Below are 20,234 nucleotides of genomic sequence, written 5' to 3'. Positions count from 1 at the left end.
GGTACAAAAACTGATACATAGACCAATGGAACAGAACAGAGGCCTCAGAAATCACACTGCACATCTACAGCTATCTGATCTTTGACAAACCTGACAAAAACAAGAAATGGGGAAAGGATTACCTATTTAATAAATGGTGCTGGGAAAACTGGCTAGCCATATGAAGAAAGCTGAAACTGGATCCCTTCCTTACACCTCATACAAACATTAACTCAAGATGGATTAAAGATTTAAATGTTAGACCTAAAGCATAAAAACCCTAGAAGAAAACCTAGGCAATACCATTCAGGACATAGGCATGGGCAAGGACTTCATGACTAAAACACCAAAAGCAATGGCAACAGAAGTCAAAATAGACAAATAGGATCTAATTAAACTAAAGAGCTTCTGCATGGCAAAAGAAACTACCATCAGAGTGGATGGGCAATCTACAGAATGGGAGAAAATGTTTCCAATCTACCCATCTGACAAACGGCTAATATCCAGAATCTACAAAGACCTTAAACAAATTTACAAGAAAAAAACAAACAACCCCATCAAAAAGTGGGCAAAGAATATGAACAGACACGTCTCAAAAGAAGACATTTATGCAGCCAACAGACATACGAAAAAATGCTCATCATCACTGGTCATCAGAGAAATGCAAATCAAGACCACAATGAGATGCCATCTCACAACAGGTGGAATGGCGATCATTAAAAAGTCAGGAAACAACAGATGCTGAAGAGGATATGGAGAAATAGGAATGCTTTTACACTGTTGGTGGGAGTGTAAATTAGTTCAACCATTGTGGAAGACAGTGTGGTGACTCCTCAATGGTATTTCACCCAGCGATCCCATTACTGAGTATATACCCAAAGGATTATAAATCATGCTACTGTAAAGACACATGCACATGTATGTTTATTGCAGCACTATTCACAATAGCAAGGACTTGGAACCAACCCAAATGTCTATCAATGATAGACTGGATTAAGAAAATGTGGCACATATCCACCATGGAATACTATGCAGCCATAAAAAAGGATGAGTTCCTGTCCTTTGCAGGGACATGGATGAAGATGGAAACCATCATTCTCAGCAAACTATCACAAGGACAAAAAATGAAACACCGAATGTTCTCAGTCATAGGTGGGAATTGAACAATGAGAACACTTGGACACAGGTTGGGGAACATCACACACCAGGGCTTGTCAGGGGTGAGGGACTGGGGGAGGGATAGCGTTAGGAGAAATTCCTAATGTAAATGACGAGTTGATGGGTGCAGCAAACCAACATGGCACATGTATACATATGTAACAAATCCACACATTGCGCACACGTACCCTAGAAGTTAAAGTATAATAAGAAAAGAAAAGCAGGGCCAGGCGCAGTGGCTCACACCTGTAATCTAGCACTTTGGGAGGCTGAGGCGCGTGGATCACGAGGTCAGGAGATCGAGACCATCCTGGCTAACACTGTGAAACCCCATCTCTACTAAAAATACAAAAAATTAGCCGGGCGTGGTGGCAGGCAACTGTAGTCTCAGCTACTCAGGAGGCTGAGGCAGGAGAATGGCGAGAACCTAGGAGGTAGAGCTTGCAGTGAGCAGAGCCCGCCACTGCACTCCAGCCTGGGTTATGGAACGAAACTCTGTCAAAAAAAAAAAAAAAAAGCAATTACACTAAAGGAGGTGTTTTTGGGTTTTGTTTGTTTGTTTGTTTGTTTTTACCTTTTTGATAACTCACCTTAAAAAATGAAGATTTTATGTTTTATCAAGATAATTCCTGAGTTGTCTTTATTATGTTTCTGATTATTTAAGGAAACTGAGCTTTAAAAGGATTGAAGTTTCTATATCCATGTAACATGTTGTACTGCTTTTGAAGTCTTTTGATGATCACTCTGGTTAAATGAATGACCCTTATTTTACAGTGACCTGTGATTTTGTTTTATTAAAGTGTTTTGAATCTTCTGACATCTTTGGCAGGTTTCTCCAGAATCAAAACCTAAACTAAATCTTTTTTTTTAACTGAGTAGTTTAACTTTATTGTTGAATTATTCCAAATGTATTCATGGTGTTTATAAATGATATATATGATATACATCCACAAGGATCTAATCTTTATACATTAGATTTTTACTATATCCCATATATGTATACATTTTTACTATATCCCTTATGCATATACATATCCCTTATACATATACATTTTTACTATATCCTATACATGTTATCCAAATAATGTACTCCAGTGAATTCTTTATATTCGTGGATATGTTGATATTTCTATCCAAATAATCACCAAGTATTTATTTATTTAAATAAAAACACTAATTGCTTATAAAAAAAATAGACATTAATTAGAGTAAATCTTTAGCCACTGGTATTTTTTCAGAAGGAATGATTCTAGAAAGATGTGTAAATTTCTAGATAGCTAAAGGTTAACCCCCTATTCCTGGATTTATTTGTTTTAAACAAAATTGCTGGAAATCTTTTTAAATAACTTTCTTGCTTGCTTTCTTAAACAAATAGCACATTGAACTTAATGCAAACATTTCTCATTAAATCCAAGGAATCTTTGAACTTTGTTTACTGTGAAGCACTAAAGCTTCTGCTATAGATAGTAAAATAGATAGAATGGAAAACGCATCCAAATGGTTATGATGCTTGAAACATGTAGAAAACGGTTTAATTCTGGTCTTTCTCAGTGGTTGATTTTTTTCCTTAATTTGTATTTTTTTACATAATAGTCACATATATTAGTGGGGTACATGGGATTTTTTGATGCAGGCATATAATGTATAGTGACCCAATCTGAGTAATCGGGGTATCCATCACCTCAAGAATTTATCATTTATTTGTGTTAGGAACATTCTAATTCCACTCTTTCAGCGATTTTAAAATATACAACCGATTGTTGTTAACTACAGTAACCTTATTATGCTTCTGAATGCTAGATCTTATTCATCCTATCTAGCTGCATTTTTGCGCCCATTAACTATCCTCACTCGACCTCTCTCCACCTCCATTAATTGCCCAGACTCTAATAATCATTATTCTACTCTCTATCACCATGAGTTCAATTTTTTATATATATTTACCTCCCATGTATGAGCAAGAACATGAGAAATTTGTCTCTCTGTGCCTGGTTCATTTCACTTAATGCCCTCCAGTTTTCTCCATGTGACTGTAAGTGACAGAAATTCATTCTTTTCTATGGCTGAATCATATTCCATTGTGTATAGGTATAACATTTTTATCCTAAGTTAAGCTTTTTTTTTTTTGCTTTTTTTGTATTTTTTTAATACTTTCAATTCTAGGGTACATGTGCACAATGTGCAGGTTTGTTACATAGGTATACATGTGCCATGTTGGGTTGCCACACCCATCAACTCGTCATTTACATTAGGTATTTCTCCTAACGCTATCCCTCCCCCAGTCTCCTGCCCCCCAACAGGCCCCATTGTGTGATGTTCCCCTTCCTGTGTCCATGTGTTCTCATTGTTCAACTCCCACTTTTGAGTGAGAACGTTCTGTGTTTGGTTTTCTGTCCTTGTGGTAGTTTGCTGAGAATGATGGTTTCCATCTTCATCCATGTCCCTGCAAAGGACAGGAACTCATTCTTTTTTATGACTGCATAGTATTCCATGGTGTATATGTGCCACATTTTCTTTATCTAGTCTGTCATTGATGGGCATTTGTGTTGGTTCCAAGACCTTGCTATTGTGAACAGTGCTGCAATAAACATATGTGTGTATGTGTCTTTACAGTAGAATGATTTATAATCCTTTGGGTATATACCCAGTAATGGAATCACTGGGGGAAATGGTATTTCTAGTTCTAGATCCTTGAGGAATCACCACGCTGTCTTCCACAATGGTTGAACTAATTTACTCTCCCATCAACAATGTAAAAGCATTCCTATTTCTCCACATCCTCTCCAGCATCTGTTATTTACTGACTTTTTAGTGATCGCCATTCTACCTGTTGTGAGATGGCATCTCACTGTGGTTTTGATTTGCATTTCTCTGATGACCAGTGATGATGAGCATTATTTCATACGTCTATTATGCAGCCAACAATGGCTGCATAAATGTCTTCTTTTGAGACATGTCTGTTCATATATTTTGCCCACTTTTTGATGGGGTTTTTTTTCTTGTAAATTTGTTTAAGTTCTTTGTAGATTCTGGATATTAGCCCTTTGTCAGATGGGTAGATTGCAAACATTTTCTCCCATTCTGTAGGTTGCCTGTTCACTCTAATGATAGTTTCTTTTGCTGTGCAGAAGCTTTTTGGTTTAATTAGATCCCATTTGTCTATTTTGGCTTCTGTTGCCATTGCTTTTGGTGTTTTAGTCATGAAGTCCTTGCCCATGCCTATGTCCTGAATGGTATTGCCTAGGTTTTCTTCTAGGGTTTTTATGGCTTTAGGTCTAACATTTAAATCTTTAATCCATCTTGAGTTAATGTTTGTATGAGGTGTAAGGAAGGGATCCAGTTTCAGCTTTCTTCATATGGCTAGCCAGTTTTCCCAGCACCATTTATTAAACAGGTAATCCTTTCCCCATTTCTTGTTTTTGTCAGGTTTGTCAAAGATCAGATAGTTGTAGATGTGCAGTGTGATTTCTGAGGCCTCTGTTCTGTTCCATTGGTCTATGTATCAGTTTTTGTACCAGTAGCATGCTATTTTGGTTACAGGAGCCTTGTATCAGGTAGTATGATGCCTCCAGCTTTGTTCTTTTGTTTTTTTGTTTTGTTTTGAGACAGAGTCTCGCTCTGTCGCCCAGGCTGGAGTGCAGTGGCATAATCTCGGCTCACTGCAAGCTCCACCTCCCGGGTTCACGCCATTCTCCTGCCTCAGCCTCCTGAGTAGCTGCGACTACAGGCACCCGCCACCATACCCGGCTAATTTTTTTGTATTTTAGTAGAGACGGGGTTTCACCATGTTAGCCAGGATGGTCTTGATCTCCTGACCTCGTGATCTGCCCATCTCGGCCTCCCAAAGTGCTGGGATTACAGGCGTGAGCCACTGCGCCCAGCCGCCTCCAGCTTTATTCTTTTTGCTTAGGATATTCTTGGCTATGTGGGCTCTTTTTTGGTTCCATATGAACTTTAAAGTAGTTTTTTTCCCAATTATGTGAAGAAAGTCAGTGGTAGCTTGATGGGGATAGCATTGAATCTATAAATTACCTTGAGAAGTATGGCCATTTTCACAATATTGATTCTTCCTATCCATGAGCTTGGAACATTCTTCCATTTGTTTGTGTCCTCTTTTATTTCACTGAGCAGTGGTTTCTAGTTCTCCTTGAAGAGGTCCTTCACATCCCTTATAAATTGGATTCCTAGGTATTTTATTCTCTTTGTAGCAATTGTGAATGGGAGTTAACTCATGATTTGGCTCTCTGTTTGTCTGTTATTGGTGTATAGGAATGCTTGTGATTTTTGCACATCAGTGTTGTGTCCTGAGACTTTGCTGAAGTTGCTTCTCAGCTTAAGGAGATTTTGGGCTGAGACGTTGGGGTTTTCTAAATATACAGTCATGTCATCTGCAAACCGAGACAATTTGATTTCCTCTTTTCCTATTTGAGTACCCTTTATTTCTTTCTCTTGCCTGATTGCCCTGGCCAGAAGTTTCAGTATTAGGTTGAATAGTTCCAATACTATGAGTGAGAGAGGGCATCCTTGTCTTGTGCCGGTTTTCAAAGGGAAAGCTTCCAGTTTTTGCCCATTCAGTATGATATTGGCTGTGGGTTTGTCATAAATAGGTCTTATTATTTTGAGATACGTTCCATCAATACCTAGTTTATTGAGAGTTTTTAGCATGAAAGGCTGTTGAATTATGTCAAAGGCCTTTTCTGCATCTATTGAGATAATCATGTGGGTTTTCTCATTGGTTCTGTTTATGTGATGGATTATGTTTATTGATTTGTGTATGTTGAACCAGCCTTGCATCCCAGAGATGAAATTGACTTGATCGTGGTGGATAAGCTTTTTAATGTGCTACTGGATTCAGTTTGTCAGTATTTAATTGAGGATTTTCACATCAATGTTCATCAGGGATATTGGCCTAAAATTCTCTTTTTTGTTGTTGTATCTGCCAGATTTTGGTATCAGGATGATGCTGGCTTCATAAAATGAGTTAGGGAGGATTCTCTCTTTTTCTACTGATTGGAATAGTTTCAGAAGGAATGGTACCAGCTCCTCTCTGTACCTCTGGTAGAATTCAGCTGCAAATCGGTCTGGTCCTGGACTTTTTTTAGTTGGTAGGCTATTAATTATTGCCTCACTTTCAGAAGTTGTTATTGGTCTATCCAGAGATTCAACTTCTGAGACCATCCTGGCTAACACGGTGAAACCCCATCTCTACTAAAATACAAAAAAAAATTAGCCGGACGTGGTGGCGGGCGCCTGTAGTCCCAGCTACTCAGGAGGCTGAGGCAGGAGAATGGCGTGAACCCAGGAGGCAGAGCTTGCAGTGAGCGGAGATCGCGCCACTGCACTCCAGTCTGGACGACAGAGCGAGACTCCATCTCAAAAAAAAAAAAAAAAAAAAAGAACAAAGCTGGAGAGTGTATGTGTCCAGGAATTTATCCATTTATTCTAGACTTTGTAGTTTATTTGCATAGAGGTGTTTATAGTATTCTCTGATGGTAGTTTGTATTTCTGTGGGATCGGTGGTGATATCCCCTCTATCATTTTTTATTGTGTCAATTTGACCCTTCTCTCTTTCTTCTTTATTAGTCTTGCTAGCGTCTATTTTGTTGATCTTTTCAAAAAAACCAGCCCCTGGATTCTTGATTTTTTAAAGGGTTTTTTGGTGTCTCTATCTCCTTCATTTCTGCTCTGATCTTAGTGATTTCTTGTCTTCGGCTAACTTTTGAATTTGTTTGCTCTTGCTTCTCTAGTTCTTTTAATTGTGATGTTAGGGTATTGATTTTAAATCTTTCCTGTTTTCCCTTGTGGGCATTTAATGCTATAAACTTCCCTCTACACACTGCTTTAAATGTGTCCCAGAGACTCTGGTACGTTGTGTCTTTGTTCTCATGGGTTTCAAAGAACATCTTTATTTCTGCCTTCATTTTGTTATTTACCCTGTAGTCATTCAGGACCAGGTTGTTCAGTTTCCATTAGTTGTGTGGTTTTGAGTGAGTTTCTTAATCCTGAGTTCTAATTTGATTGCACTGTGGTCTGAGAGACAGTTTGTTGTGATTTCTGTTCTTTTACATTTGCTAAGTTGTGTTTTACTTCCAATTATGTAGTCAATTTTAGAATATGTGTGATATGGTGCTGAGAAGAATGTACATTCTATTGATTTGCGGTGGAGAGTTCTGTAGATGTCTATTAGGTCTGCTTGGTCCAGAGCTGAATTCAAGTCCTGGATATCCTTGTTAATTTTCTGTCTCATTAATCTGTCTAATATTGACAGTGGGGTGTTAAAGTCTCCGCTTATTATTGTGTGGGAGTCTAAGTCTCTTTGTAGGTCTGTAAGAACTTGCTTTATGAATCTGGGTGCTCCTGTATTGGTTGCATATATATTTAGAATAGTTAGCTCTTCTTGTTGAATTGATCCCTTTACCATTATGTAATGGCCTTCTTTGTCTCTTTTGATCTTTGTTGGTTTAAAGTTTGTTTTATCAGAGACCAGGATTGCAACCCCTGCTTTTTTTTTTTTGTTTGTTTCCATTTGCTTGGTAGATCTTCCTCCATCCCTTTATTTTGAGCATATGTGTGTCTTTGCATGTGAGATGGGTCTCCTGAATACAACACACCAATGGGTCTTGACTCTTTAAACAATTTGCCAGTCTGTGTCTTTTAATTGGGGCATTTAGCCCATTTACATTTAAGGTTAATATTGTTATATGTGAATTTGATCCAGTCATTACGATGCTAGCTGGTTATTTCACCCATTAATTGATACAGCTTCTTCACAGCATTGATGGTCTTTACAATTTGGCATGCTTTTGTAGTGGCTGGTACCAGTTGTTCCTTTCCATGTTTAGTGCTTCCTTCAGGAGCTCTTGAAAGGCAGGCCTGGTGGTGACAAAATCTCTCAGCATTTGCTTGTCTATAGAATAGTCTATTTCTCCTTCACTTATGAAGCTTAATTTGGCTGGATATGAAATTCTGGGTTGAAAATTCTTTAAGAATGTTGAATATTGGCCCCTACTCTCTTCTGGCTTGTAGGGTTTCTGCCAAGAGATCCACTGTTAGTCTGATGGGCTTCCCTTTGTGGGTAACCTGACCTTTCTCACTGGCTGCTCTTAACATTTTTTTCCTCATTTCAACCTTGGTGACTCTGAAAATTTTGTGTCTTGGGTTACTCTTCTTGAGGAGTACCTTTGTGATGTTCTCTGTATTTCATGAATTTGAATGTTGGCCCACCTTGCTAGGTTGGGGAAGTTCTCCTGGATAATATCCTGAGGAGTGTTTTCTAACTTGGTTCCATTCTCCCTGTCACTTTCAGGTACACCAATCATAGATTTGGTCTTTTCACATAGTCCCATATTTCTTGGAAACTTTGTTCATTTCTTTTCACTCTTTTTCTCTAATCTTCTCACTTTATTTCATTAATTTGATCTTCAATCACTGATATCCTTTCTTTTGCTTGATCAAATCAGCTATTGAAGCTTGTGTATACTTCATGAAGTTCTCATACTGTGGTTTTCAGCTCCATCAGGTCATTTAAGCTCTTCTTTACACTGGTTATTCTAGTTAGCCATTTATCTAACCTTTTTTCAAGATTTTTAGCTTCCTTGCGATGGGTTAGAACATGCTTCCTTAGCTTGGAGAAGATTGTTATTACCAACCTTCTGAAGCCTACTTCTGTCAACTTGTCAAACTCATTCTCAGTCCAGTTTTGTTCCCTTGCTGTGTTCCTCTGGAGGAGTTCCAAGGAGCTGTGTTCCTTTGGAGGAGAATGGGCATTCTGGTTTTTGGAATTTTCAACCTTTCTGTTCTGGTTTCCCCCGATCTTTGTGGTTTTATCCACCTTTGGTCTTTGATGTTGGTGACCTATGGATGGGGTTTTGGTGTGGATGTCCTTTTTGCTGATGTTGCTACTATTCCCTTCTGTTTGTTAGTTTTCCTTCTAACAGTCAGGCCCCTCAGCTGTAGGTCTCTTGGAATTTGCTGGAGGTCCAGTCCAGACCCCGTTTGCCTGGGTATCACCAGTGGAGGCTGCAGAACAGCAAATATTGCTGCCTGATCCTTCCTCTGGAAGCTTCATCCCAGAGTGGCACCCACCTGCATGAGGTGTCTGTTGATCCCTACTGGGAGATGTCTCCCAGTCAGGCTACACAGGGGTCAGAGACCCACTTGAGGAGGCAGTCGGTCCATTATTGGAGCTTGAATGCCATGCCAGGAGAACCACTGCTTTCTTCAGAGCTGTCAGGCAGGGACATTTAAGTCTGCAGAAGCTGTCTGCTGCCTTTTGTTCTGATATGCCCTGCCCCCAGAGGTGGAATCTAGAAAGGCAGTAGGTCTTGCTGAGCTCTGGTGGGCTCTGCCCAGTTTGAGCTTCCCTGCTGCTTTGTTTACACTGTGAACATAGAACAGCCTACTCAAGCCTCAGCAATGGCAGACACCCCTCCCCCCACCATGTTTCAGCATCCCAGGTTGATCTCAAACTGCTGCATTAGCAGTGAGCAAGGCTCCATGGGTGTGGGACTCACCGAGCCAGGCATGGGAGGGAATCTTCTGGTCTGTCAGGTGTGAAGACCATGGGAAAAGCACAATATTTGGGCAGGAGTGTATCATTCCTCCAGGTACAGTCACTCACGGCTTCCCTTGGCTAAGAAAGGGAAATCCCCCAACCCCTTGCACTTTCTGGGTGAGGCGGCGCCCTGCCCTGCTTTGGCTCACCCTCCATGGGCTGCACCCACTGTCCAACGAGTCCCAGTGAGATGAACCAGGTACCTCAGTTGGAAATGCAGAAATCACCCGTTTTCTGCATCAGTCTCACTGGGAGCTATAGACCGGAACTGCTCCTATTCAGTCATCTTGGAAACAACCCCTCCAAGTTAAGCTTTTTGACCTAAAATTAACTTTGGAATCTTCCAGTTGGGCCTTTTGAGATCATCAAAGAACACAACTCTCATCTTGTAGAGATATTGAATGATTAGGCTTATTTGTTATATTGTGTGGACAACCTTGTCAAAAGATAAGTGAAACTAGATCTTCTTTCAGTTACATTTATGGATATATTATTAATATAAGTGTCCCAAACATTATATAAATTCATAAATATGTACTATGTTATCACTCATAATTTTGATTATGTTAAATCTTTTTCTAAGGTTACATTTGTATAGATATGTTATTAATGTGAGTATTCAAAAGACTATATGAAATTTATATAAGTCTGATGGTGCTGTGACACTGTCAGTCATGATTCTTGTTGTTATCTTAAAATGCTATATGTAACAGAAATAACTAACAGGCCACAGCAAGCCTCTCATCGTGTCAGTGGTCAACCACACCAGCATTCCTAATTCCACAGTTTACACCAACAGAACCTGAGCCCTGGCTCACCTAGTGAGGATCTGACACCCACAACATGGGAGGGAGCCAAAGGTGCCTTGCTTTAACAGACTCTATGGCAAAATGTCACAACCACAACTAACAAAACCATGGTGAGCTGATGCTCATTTGATTACGTGAACAAGAAGTATACCAGAAGTGTACCAGTAGTCACAACAACAGCGGAACTAGCCTTCTATGTAGGGGCTTCATGAACAATATCATACAGGTGAAACTGAGCTCATGCAATTTTGCCAGAAATTAGACCTGGCTGATGGAAGCCAATACCTCCATACCCACGAATGCATCACTGAGCAATAAAGCAAGGAAAGTGCTGTACACACTCAAGGGCTACCTCTTTCTCTGGAGGTGATCTGGGGGTGACTCAAACACAGGATGGGTAATGTCATGTCTGGAAAGCTGGCAAATGGTGGGATCCTGCATACTGGGCATATTGGGGGGATCCCCCTAGATATCACCCTGGAAATGAATCACACCATTGGGCCAGCAACCTAAAGCTATACATCAGGCTTACTAGGGACCTACCAGATGTGACTGATTCTGGGTTTATGTCCTTTATGAAATCTTTGCTATCATACATAGAAGTCAGTGCTCATGAAGAAAAAAATGATAGGAAAGCCATTCCTGACCATGGCAAATATTGCTTCCTCTGCTGTCACTGCCTTGACAGCCCAACAGGCATCCCTCATGTCCTTTGCGAAGGTTGTCATAGACAACAGAATTGCTCTAGAATTTTTTTTAGCACAACGGGGAGGAGAGTGTGCAACTGCCAACACCTCCTGCTGTACCTTAATAAACAAAAGAAGTAGAGGAGATCGGAAAGCAAGTCCACTGGCTTCAGCCCATGGGGCCACCTGAAGGATGCTTCTTTGACATCTTTAGCAACTTCTTACCTGGTTCACTGGGATTATGGGATAGGTCACTGCTCCAGACAGGCCTGATCATCCTACTTTCTGTAGCAGTCCTTCTGGGCTTACTAAAAGGAATCCTGGCTATGGCTCAACAATGCTGCACTAAGATTGTGTCAGTTAAGGTTTTATATCAGCCTAATGAGACAAAGCTTCACCTCTGAATCCAGGAAGATTGGTAGACATATGAAACAGATGAGCTTTGTTAAGAGGGATGTATCAATCAGGATGTGGACTGCAGGACAGTCCTCCACGTGGCCTGGTTCAATCCAGTTCTTCCCCTTTCTCACTTGTAGTTCTCAAGAATAATAGCAGATTGTACTGGGAATGTGACTGAGATACTGGAACAGCTCAGGCTCTGTTCATCTGCCCCTTGCCAAACAAGATATTTTTTAATGCTTTCGCTCATCAATTCCTGTTTCCCTGGAGAAAAAAAAAACTAGGGCAGGCTGCTTTTTGGGGTCCCTCAGTTGTAGTGCATGTGGGGCACATGCAGATGAGACTCCATCCACCACAGGAAGCTTTCTTAAGCCTTGGGTGACTGGCTCGTGATGAATCCAAGGTTTCTGTCGTCCCTTGCTGCATAGATGTGCGTAATGAATCTACCTCATGTAATGTGTTGCATATGAATATGTTCTGTCCCACTGAACTCAGATAAGTTGATAATCAGTACACAATGGATCTGCTTCACAGCTAACAAATTGGATAACCTAGATGAAATGGAGAAATTCCTAGAAACAAAAACCTGCCAAACTAAATCACAAAGAAATAGAAAATCTGAATAGACCAATAACTAGTAAGGAGATCAAAACAGTAAGCATCTGCATGGGTTGAAAAGAAAAGTCAAAAATGAAAAAAATTTAAATTTAAATTTAAAAATAATAATCAGAAACTTCAGCAAAGGAAAGCTCTGGACCTGATGGTTTCACTGGTGAGTTCTAACAAAAATTTGGAAAAAATTAACAGTAATTATTTTCAAACTTCAAAAAAATTGAAGAGGATGGAATATTTCTAGTTTATTATAAGGCCAGAATTGCCCTGATACCAAAGACAGACAAAGATGGTACAGGAAAAGAAAACTACAGAACAATATCCTTGATGAATATTGATACAAAAATTCTCAAAAAAATGCTAGCAAACAGAATTTAATAGCAGCCAGGTGCAGTGGCTCATGTCTGTAACCCCACCACTTTGGGAAGCCAAGGAGGGAGGATCACTTGAGGCCAGAAGTTTGAGACCAGCCTGGCCAATATAGCAAGACCTCATCTCTACAAAAAGAAAAAAAATTTAATTAGCCAGGCATGGTGGTGCACGCCTGTAGTCCCACCTACTCAGGAGGCTGAGGTGGGAGGATTGCTTGAGCCTGGGAAGTCAAGGCTGCAATGAGCCATGAAAGTACCACTGCACTCCAGCCTAGGTGGTGGCGCAAGACCCTGTCTCCAAAAAGAGAAAAAAGAATTAAATAGCACATTAAATGGAATATATTCCATGACCAGATAGGATTTACTCCTGGAATGCAATGATAGTTCAATATATGCAAATTGCTCAATATAATATACTACATTAACCAAATGAAGGGGGAAAATGCATAATCATCTCAATTTTTGGAGAAAACAAAGTATCTGACAAATTCAGATGTTTCATGATTAAAAACCAACAACAACAACACAACAGGAATAGAAGGAAATTACCTCAACATAATAAGGAGTATATGGGAAAAGCCCACAGCTAATAGTTGGTGGCAGCCAAAGCAACTTTATCTTGGATACTAATTCACCATGTTCACTTCTGATTAACCCCTGGTTCCGGGAATGCTTTTGATATGATTTGGCTCTGTGTCCGCACCCAAATCTCACCTTAAATTGTAAAAATCCCCATGTGTCAAGGGTAGGACCAAGTGTAGATAACTGTATCATGGAGCAGTTTCCCCCAGGCTGTTCTTGTGATAGTGAGTCTCACAAGATCCAACAGTTTTATAAGCATCTGGCATTTCCCCTGCTTGCACTCACTCTGTCCTGCCACCCTGTGAAGAAGGTGCCTGCTTCTCCTTTGCCTTCTACCATGAATCTAATTTTCCTGATGCCTCCCCAGCAATGCAGAACTCCCCAGCAATTGCAGAAGTCAATTAAACCTCTTTCTTTTATAAATTATCCAGTCTCAGGTATTTCTTCACAGTAGCATAAGAACAGACTAATACAGCTTCTAATATTTCTACTTTATCTGCTTTTACTGTAAATCCTTCCCTAAGGCAGATTCACATGGCATTCTCACCTTTTCCTGAGGGGTTGGTTTCAATCATCCTACACATTCCTTCCCTGTAGTAGATAAGCCCTGGGTCTGGAGGGTGATGGTGCAGGGATCCACCACCTTATCTTGCTGCTGCTGGAGACACAGACATGGCTTGTGTTTGTATGGCCATATTAAATGTTTCTGGATGACTGGACTTGTCATCCTCTTTCTTCAACCTCTCAGTTTCCTCAGACTTTGGGGACAGGTTTGCAGAGACCTGCTCACCACAGAACCTATCTTCAGTGGTGGAAGACGGAAAGCTTTTCCTCTAAGATCAGGAACAAAGCAAAAATGACTTCTTTCACCACTTCTATTCAGCATAGTATTAGAAGTTCTAGTCAGGACAACTAGGCAATAAAAAGAAATAAAAGGCATCCAGATTGGAAAGGAAGGTGTAAAATTACCTCTGTTTGCATACAATATGATTTTATATGTAAACCCTGCAGATTACACACACAAAAAAAACTTAGAATAAATGAATTCAGCAAAGTAGTAGGATACAAAATCAACGCACACAAAACTCAGTTGCATTTAAGGGATAAAAGACTAGAGAAATTAATAAATAAAAATTTAATAAAAAAATTTAAATCAGTTGCACTTCTGTACACTAACAATAAATAATCCAAAAGGGAAAGTAAGAAAACAATTTCAGCCAGGCGCGGTGGCTCATGCCTGTAATCCCAGCACTTTGGGAGGCCGAGGCGGGCAGATCACGAGGTCAGGAGATCGAGACCACCCTGGCTAACACAGTGAAACCCCGTCTCTACTAAAAATACAAAACATTCGTGGTGGTGGGCACCTGTAGTCCCAGCTACTCGGGAGTCTGAGGCAGAAGAATGGCATGAAGCTGGGAGGCGGAGCTTGCAGTGAGCCGAGATCGTGCCACTGCACTCCAGCCTGGGCAACAGAGCTAGACTCTGTCTCAAAAAAAAAAAAAGGAAAAGAAAAGAAAACAATTTCATTTACAATATCATAAAAATGCTAAAATACTTAGGAATACTCTTCCCCAAGGAAGTGAAAGATTTGTACTTTGAAAACTACAAAATGTTGCTGAAAGAAACAAAAGAAGGCACAAACAAATGTAAGGACTTCCTGTGTGCATGGACTACAAGACTTTATATTGTTAAGAAGCCAATACTACCCAAAGGGATCTACAGATTCAATGCCATCCCTATCAAAATCCCAATGACATTTTTTGCAGAAATAGAGAAATTATCCAAAACTAGAGAGGGGTATGAAAAAAAGAAAAAAAAACTATTCTAAAATTTATTAGGTTTTTTTTTTTTTTTGAGACAGGATCTCACTCTGTCACCCAGACTGGAGTGCAGTGGTGTGATCTGGGCTCACTGCAACCTCCACCTCCTGGGTTCAAGTGATTCTCCTGCCTCAGTCTCCTGAGTAGATGGGATTACAGGCATGTGATACCACACCCGGCTAATTTTTGTGTTTTTAGTAGAGATGGGGTTTCACCATATTGGCCAGGCTGGTCTCGAACCCCTGACCTCAAGTGATCTTCCTGCCTTAGCCTCCCAAAATGCTGAGATTACAGGCATGAGCCACCACGCCTGTCCTAAAATTTATGTGGAATCTAAAGAGACCCCACATAGCCAAAATAATACTAAAAAAAGAAGAGCAAAGTTGGAGATCTCACACTTCCAAATTTCAAAACTTATTACAAAGCTACAGTGATCAGTGTGGTACTGGCATATTAGACAGATCTCTAAGCCAGTAGAATAGAAGAGAGAGACCAGAAATAAATCTTCATGGATATAGTCAAATAATTTTCAACAAGGGTGCCAAGTCCATTCAATAAGGAAAAACAGTGCCTTCAACAAATGGTGATAGGAAAGCTGGATATCCACATGCAGAAAAAATGAAAAGGCACCCTTACCTTACACCATATACAAAAATTAACTCAAAACGTATCAAAGACCTAAACATAAGACATGAAGCTATAAAACTCTTAGAAGAAAACATAGAGAAAAATCTTCATAACACTGAATTTGGCAATGACTTCTTGGATATGATACTAAAAGAACAGGCAACAAGGAAAAAAATAAGTAAATTCAATTACACCAAAATTTAAAACTTCTGGCCAGGCACAGTGGCTCACGTCTGTAATCCCAGCACTTTGGGAAGCTGAGGCGAGCAGATCACTAGAGGCCAGAAGTTCGAGACCAACATGGTGAAACCCTGTCTCTACTAAAACAACAAAAATTAGCCGGGTGTGGTGGCATGTCTGTAATCGCAGGTACTCGGGAGGCTGAGGCAGAAGAATTACTTGAACCTGGGAGGCGGAGGTTGCAGTGAGCCGAGATCGTGCCACTACACTCCAGCCAGGTGACAGAGAGTGACTCTGTCTTAAAAAAAAGAAAGAAATTTAAAACTTCTTTGCATCAACAGACAAAAACAACAGAGTGAAAAGCAATCCACAGAACAAGAGAAAAATCTTTATAAATCATATATCCGATAAAGTATTAAAATCCTACAACACACTAACAGGACCAAAAAACCTCAACTCAAAAATGGGCAAATAATTTGAATAGACATTTTTCCAAATAAAATATTAAATTGCCAACAAGGACATAAAAAGATGTTTTTCACCACTAATCATTAGGGAAATGCACATCAGAAACAATGAGATGCCACTTCATACCCATTGGAAGGACTATGATGAAAAAAGCAGAGATAACAAGTATTGATGAGGAGGTGGAGAAATTGGAACACTTGTGCACTGCTGGTAGCAATGTAAAATGTTACAGCTGCTATGGAAAACAGTATGGTAGTGCACTATGCCAATGGGTTGTTCACACTAAGTTTCGCATCAATATGGTGACCTCCTAGGAGCAGGGCAGCACCAGGTTTCCCTAGTAGGAGTGAACCATCCCAGGTTGGAAATGGAGCAGGTCAAAATTCCCATGCTGATCAGTAGTGGGATTGCACCTGTGAAGAGCCACTGTACTCCAGCCTGAGCAACATAGTGAGACCTTTTCTCTTAAAATAACACAAACCAAACAAAAAAATTAAAAATAGAATTACCATATGATCCAGCAATTCCACTTCTGGGTATATACCCAAAAGAATTGAAAGTAGGGTCTTGAAGAGATATTTGCACATCCGTGTTTATAGCAGCATTATTAAAAGAGCCAAAAGGTGAAAGGATCCTAGTGTCCATCCACAGACGAATGAATAAAAGGTAGCACATACATACAATGGAATATTATTTAGCCTGAGGAAGGAAAATGTGACACACGTTACAATATGGATGAGTCTTGAAGACATTATGCTAAGTGGAATAAGCCAGTCACAGAAAGAGAAATACTGTATTATTTCACTCATAGGAGGTACTTGGAGTAGTCAAATTCATAGAGACAGAAAGTAGAATCGTGGTTGTCAGGGGCTAGGGGAGGGAGGACTAGGGAGTAATTGTTTAATGGGTACAATGTTTCAGTATTGCAAGATGAAAAAAGTTCTGGAGATGAATGGTGGTGATGGTTGCACAACAATGTGAATGTACTTAATGCCAATGAACTATACACCTAAAATGGTTAAAATAGTAAATTTTATGTTATGTATATTTTAATGCCATGTTTAAAATAAATATTTAAAATTTATTTTAAAAGGCTGGGCACAGTGGCTCACACCTGTAATCCCAGCAACTTCAGAGGCCATGAAAGGAGGACTGCTTGAAGCCAGGAGTTTGAGACCAGCCTGGGCAACATAATTAGACACCTATCTCTACAAAAAAAACTTTAAAAATTAATCAGGTATGGTGGTGGGCATCTGTGGTTCCAGCTACTCAGGAGACTAAGGCAGCAGGAAAGAGTTGGAAGCTGCAGGAAACTGTGATTGAACCACTATACTCCAGTCTGAGCAAGAAAGCAAGACCCAGTCTCTATGAAAGAATGAATGAATGAATGAATGTATGAATGAATGAATGAATAGCAAAGGATGACATAGTCTTCCACGCCGCACAACCAAGGGGGTTCCATTTACATAGTCTCCCTGGAGTTGGTTGACTTGGTCACCCTGAAACCGCAACTCTTCTACCTATGGCAGACATTGTTAATCAATCACAGGTCCTCCTTATCTCAGACGGCCCCCAGAATCCTTCTCCACGTGGAACCCAAGACTACCCCTGCTGATTCCTCACAGCTGATTTGTGACATGCCTAGTATTTCCCATCATTACCTCAAACAATGACCTCCTGAAAATACATCTGACGAAGAGAGCTGGGGACACAGATATAGCAGACCTGGTCATTCTTTTAATGGAAGGGGTATGCATTGTTGCACCTTACAAGCCTGTGAGCCCAAAGAGATTTCAAGTTGAATATCAAGTTGGTTTTCTTTGAGTTCATAGTGGCCCTCAATAAAGCCACGGGAATGGCAGGTGTGCCAGCGCCAATAGACCTGGATGATGCGGACAGCGTTGAGCAAACGACAGTAACGCTGGCGGACACACCACATGCGGACCCAGGACTGCAGCCTGACTGCTGCCCATTCCTGCTGCACATAGAACTCCAACACCATCCTCCGCCTCTTCGCCAGCAGCTTCTCCAGCACCTGCCTCCACCAGCACTGAATAATCCAAGCCCTGAGGGCTGCATGCAGCAGTGTGCGTCGCACCAGCGTGCCCCGCCACCAGGCCTGGATGAAAACAGCTGCAGACCTTTCTGTCATGATGATCTTCTCTTCTGGGCCTTACAAGAGAAAACAGAAACACTCAGGGTATGCCAGGAAGGGGCCCTGATCCTCTAGCAATGATGGCTCCTTCCTCTAAAGTTCAGCACTGGGCAGGGCAACGGCTGAATCCAGGAGACCAGGTAGGTGTCTCCGCTCTGCCACCCACAGGTTAGTGGAAGTGCTCACCTCACTTGACCTCTGAGTCTCAATGTCCCCATCTGCAAAATAGGTGTACATCTGCCCTAGCTACCTCACCCCATTTTCCATGAACCTTGCTGGCCAGTCTAGAGCAAGAACACTGTGACTTAGAGGTAAAAGAGCTGCCATCTCCCTAGGATCCATGACTCTTGCCTTCAGAGCCCTCCCACCTGCTGGAGAAGTGGTGTGCTTTGCTCCCCCTGCCCTCTTTACCCTGACTTCAGGTCAAACCCATAAGCTGCTGTGTTCCCTCCTCTTCAACAAAGTAGTAACAGATTCCTCCACCTCACACACATTGTGAACAGCTTGAACTTCAGCTATGCATGCATCAGTACAAACATGCACGCTCCACCCACTAACACACATTTTGCCTCTTGGTCCCTGCATTCCCCACAGTCCCACTTGCAGCCCGCAACTCTATGTGGTCTGAGATCACACTCTTCTGCCCCACTCTTGGCCACAATCTCCAGTCTGTATCTCAGCCAGATTCACATCTCTCTGCCTGACAAGAAAATGGGGCCAAGAGACAGCCAATCCCCGTTCATTCCAGCTCTGCATACCCTGACGTTTCACCCGTTTTTCTAGGACACCCTGATTGATGTCAGGTAACGAGGACAGGTGCCTGTTTCCCTCACTGAAGCCACTCTTTGTACAATAAATTACAGGGTCATAGATCTTTGAGTCACTCTGCTGGACCACAGGGGTCAGAGATGTCACTAGTTAAGGCTCTCTGGACCCAGCTACTCACGGACTTGCAGGTAAGGGTGTGGCCTGGTAGGGGTGAGGGTGTTGGGGGTGGAGTCGCTTCCCTCTTCTCCCCTTTGTTCCTTCCAGCTCTGTTCTATCGATATGATTTCATCACTATCTTTGATGATCATTTAAAACAGCTTGCCATCCTTCTGGAATCAGAGTGTATGGGGGGAAATAGGGAAGAAAATAAAAGGTGCTCTCCCACTGCTGGGTACCAAGTCAAACACCATTCTCACTGTTTCTAGACAGCTTCCTGGCTTTCTCTAGGACTTCAAATGGAGGTGGGGGGTCCTGTCATGAGTAACTGTGGGGAACTTACCCTCCCCTCTCAGAAAGCTAGTGTAGTTCTGAGTGCCTCTTACAAAACATCTGATTGGGGACAGGTCGTAAAATCCCCACAGGTCTGGACTTTACTAAATTACCTATGGTTAGGGGCTAGATGGTTCCATCACCCTCCGGTCCGCACTCCTCTAATCAGGACTCCAACAGGAAGAGTGGAGGAGGGGCGGGACTTGTGATGTCATAAGGGCACCTGTGATGCAGGCACCAGGACGGCTTCTAGCATATGAGCCTCTTCTCGGGAAAACCTAGAAGACCCCAAGTACTGACCCATTGACACAAAGGTGTATAATGCTGCTCATTAAAATCTGGCTGGTATTCATTAAATGGCTTTCAGTTCCTTCAAACACTGGTATTCCAAATAACTATTAGAATGGGTTTGCTGTCTATGTACAGATATAGAAAAGTACAAGATTTAGTAAGTGAAACAAATCAAGATGAAAGGCAAGGTGATCCCAATATAAACACACATTTATACACATGTGTTGTAAAGGCATTATCTTAAAGAGGGGGAATAGGAGGATGTACACAAAAACTAACAGTGATA

The 20,234-nt window shown here is 41.1% G+C and overlaps 1 long non-coding RNA gene across 1 annotated transcript; it reads left to right on the top strand.

Moving 5' to 3' along the window:
- The first annotated feature begins 17,837 nt into the window (after positions 1 to 17,837).
- On the top strand, positions 17,838 to 20,010 carry LOC112618887. Its single transcript, XR_003118136.1, has 3 exons — positions 17,838 to 17,994; positions 18,078 to 18,540; positions 18,630 to 20,010. It is a non-coding gene; the product is annotated as an uncharacterized LOC112618887 (long non-coding RNA).
- Positions 20,011 to 20,234: the final 224 nt, after the last annotated feature.

The sequence above is a fragment of the Theropithecus gelada genome, chromosome 2, assembly GCF_003255815.1.
Source record: "Theropithecus gelada isolate Dixy chromosome 2, Tgel_1.0, whole genome shotgun sequence".
Classification (NCBI taxonomy): Eukaryota; Metazoa; Chordata; class Mammalia; order Primates; family Cercopithecidae; genus Theropithecus; species Theropithecus gelada.
Note: the sequence above shows the minus strand (reverse complement) of the source record. Positions and strands in the feature narration are given on the sequence as shown.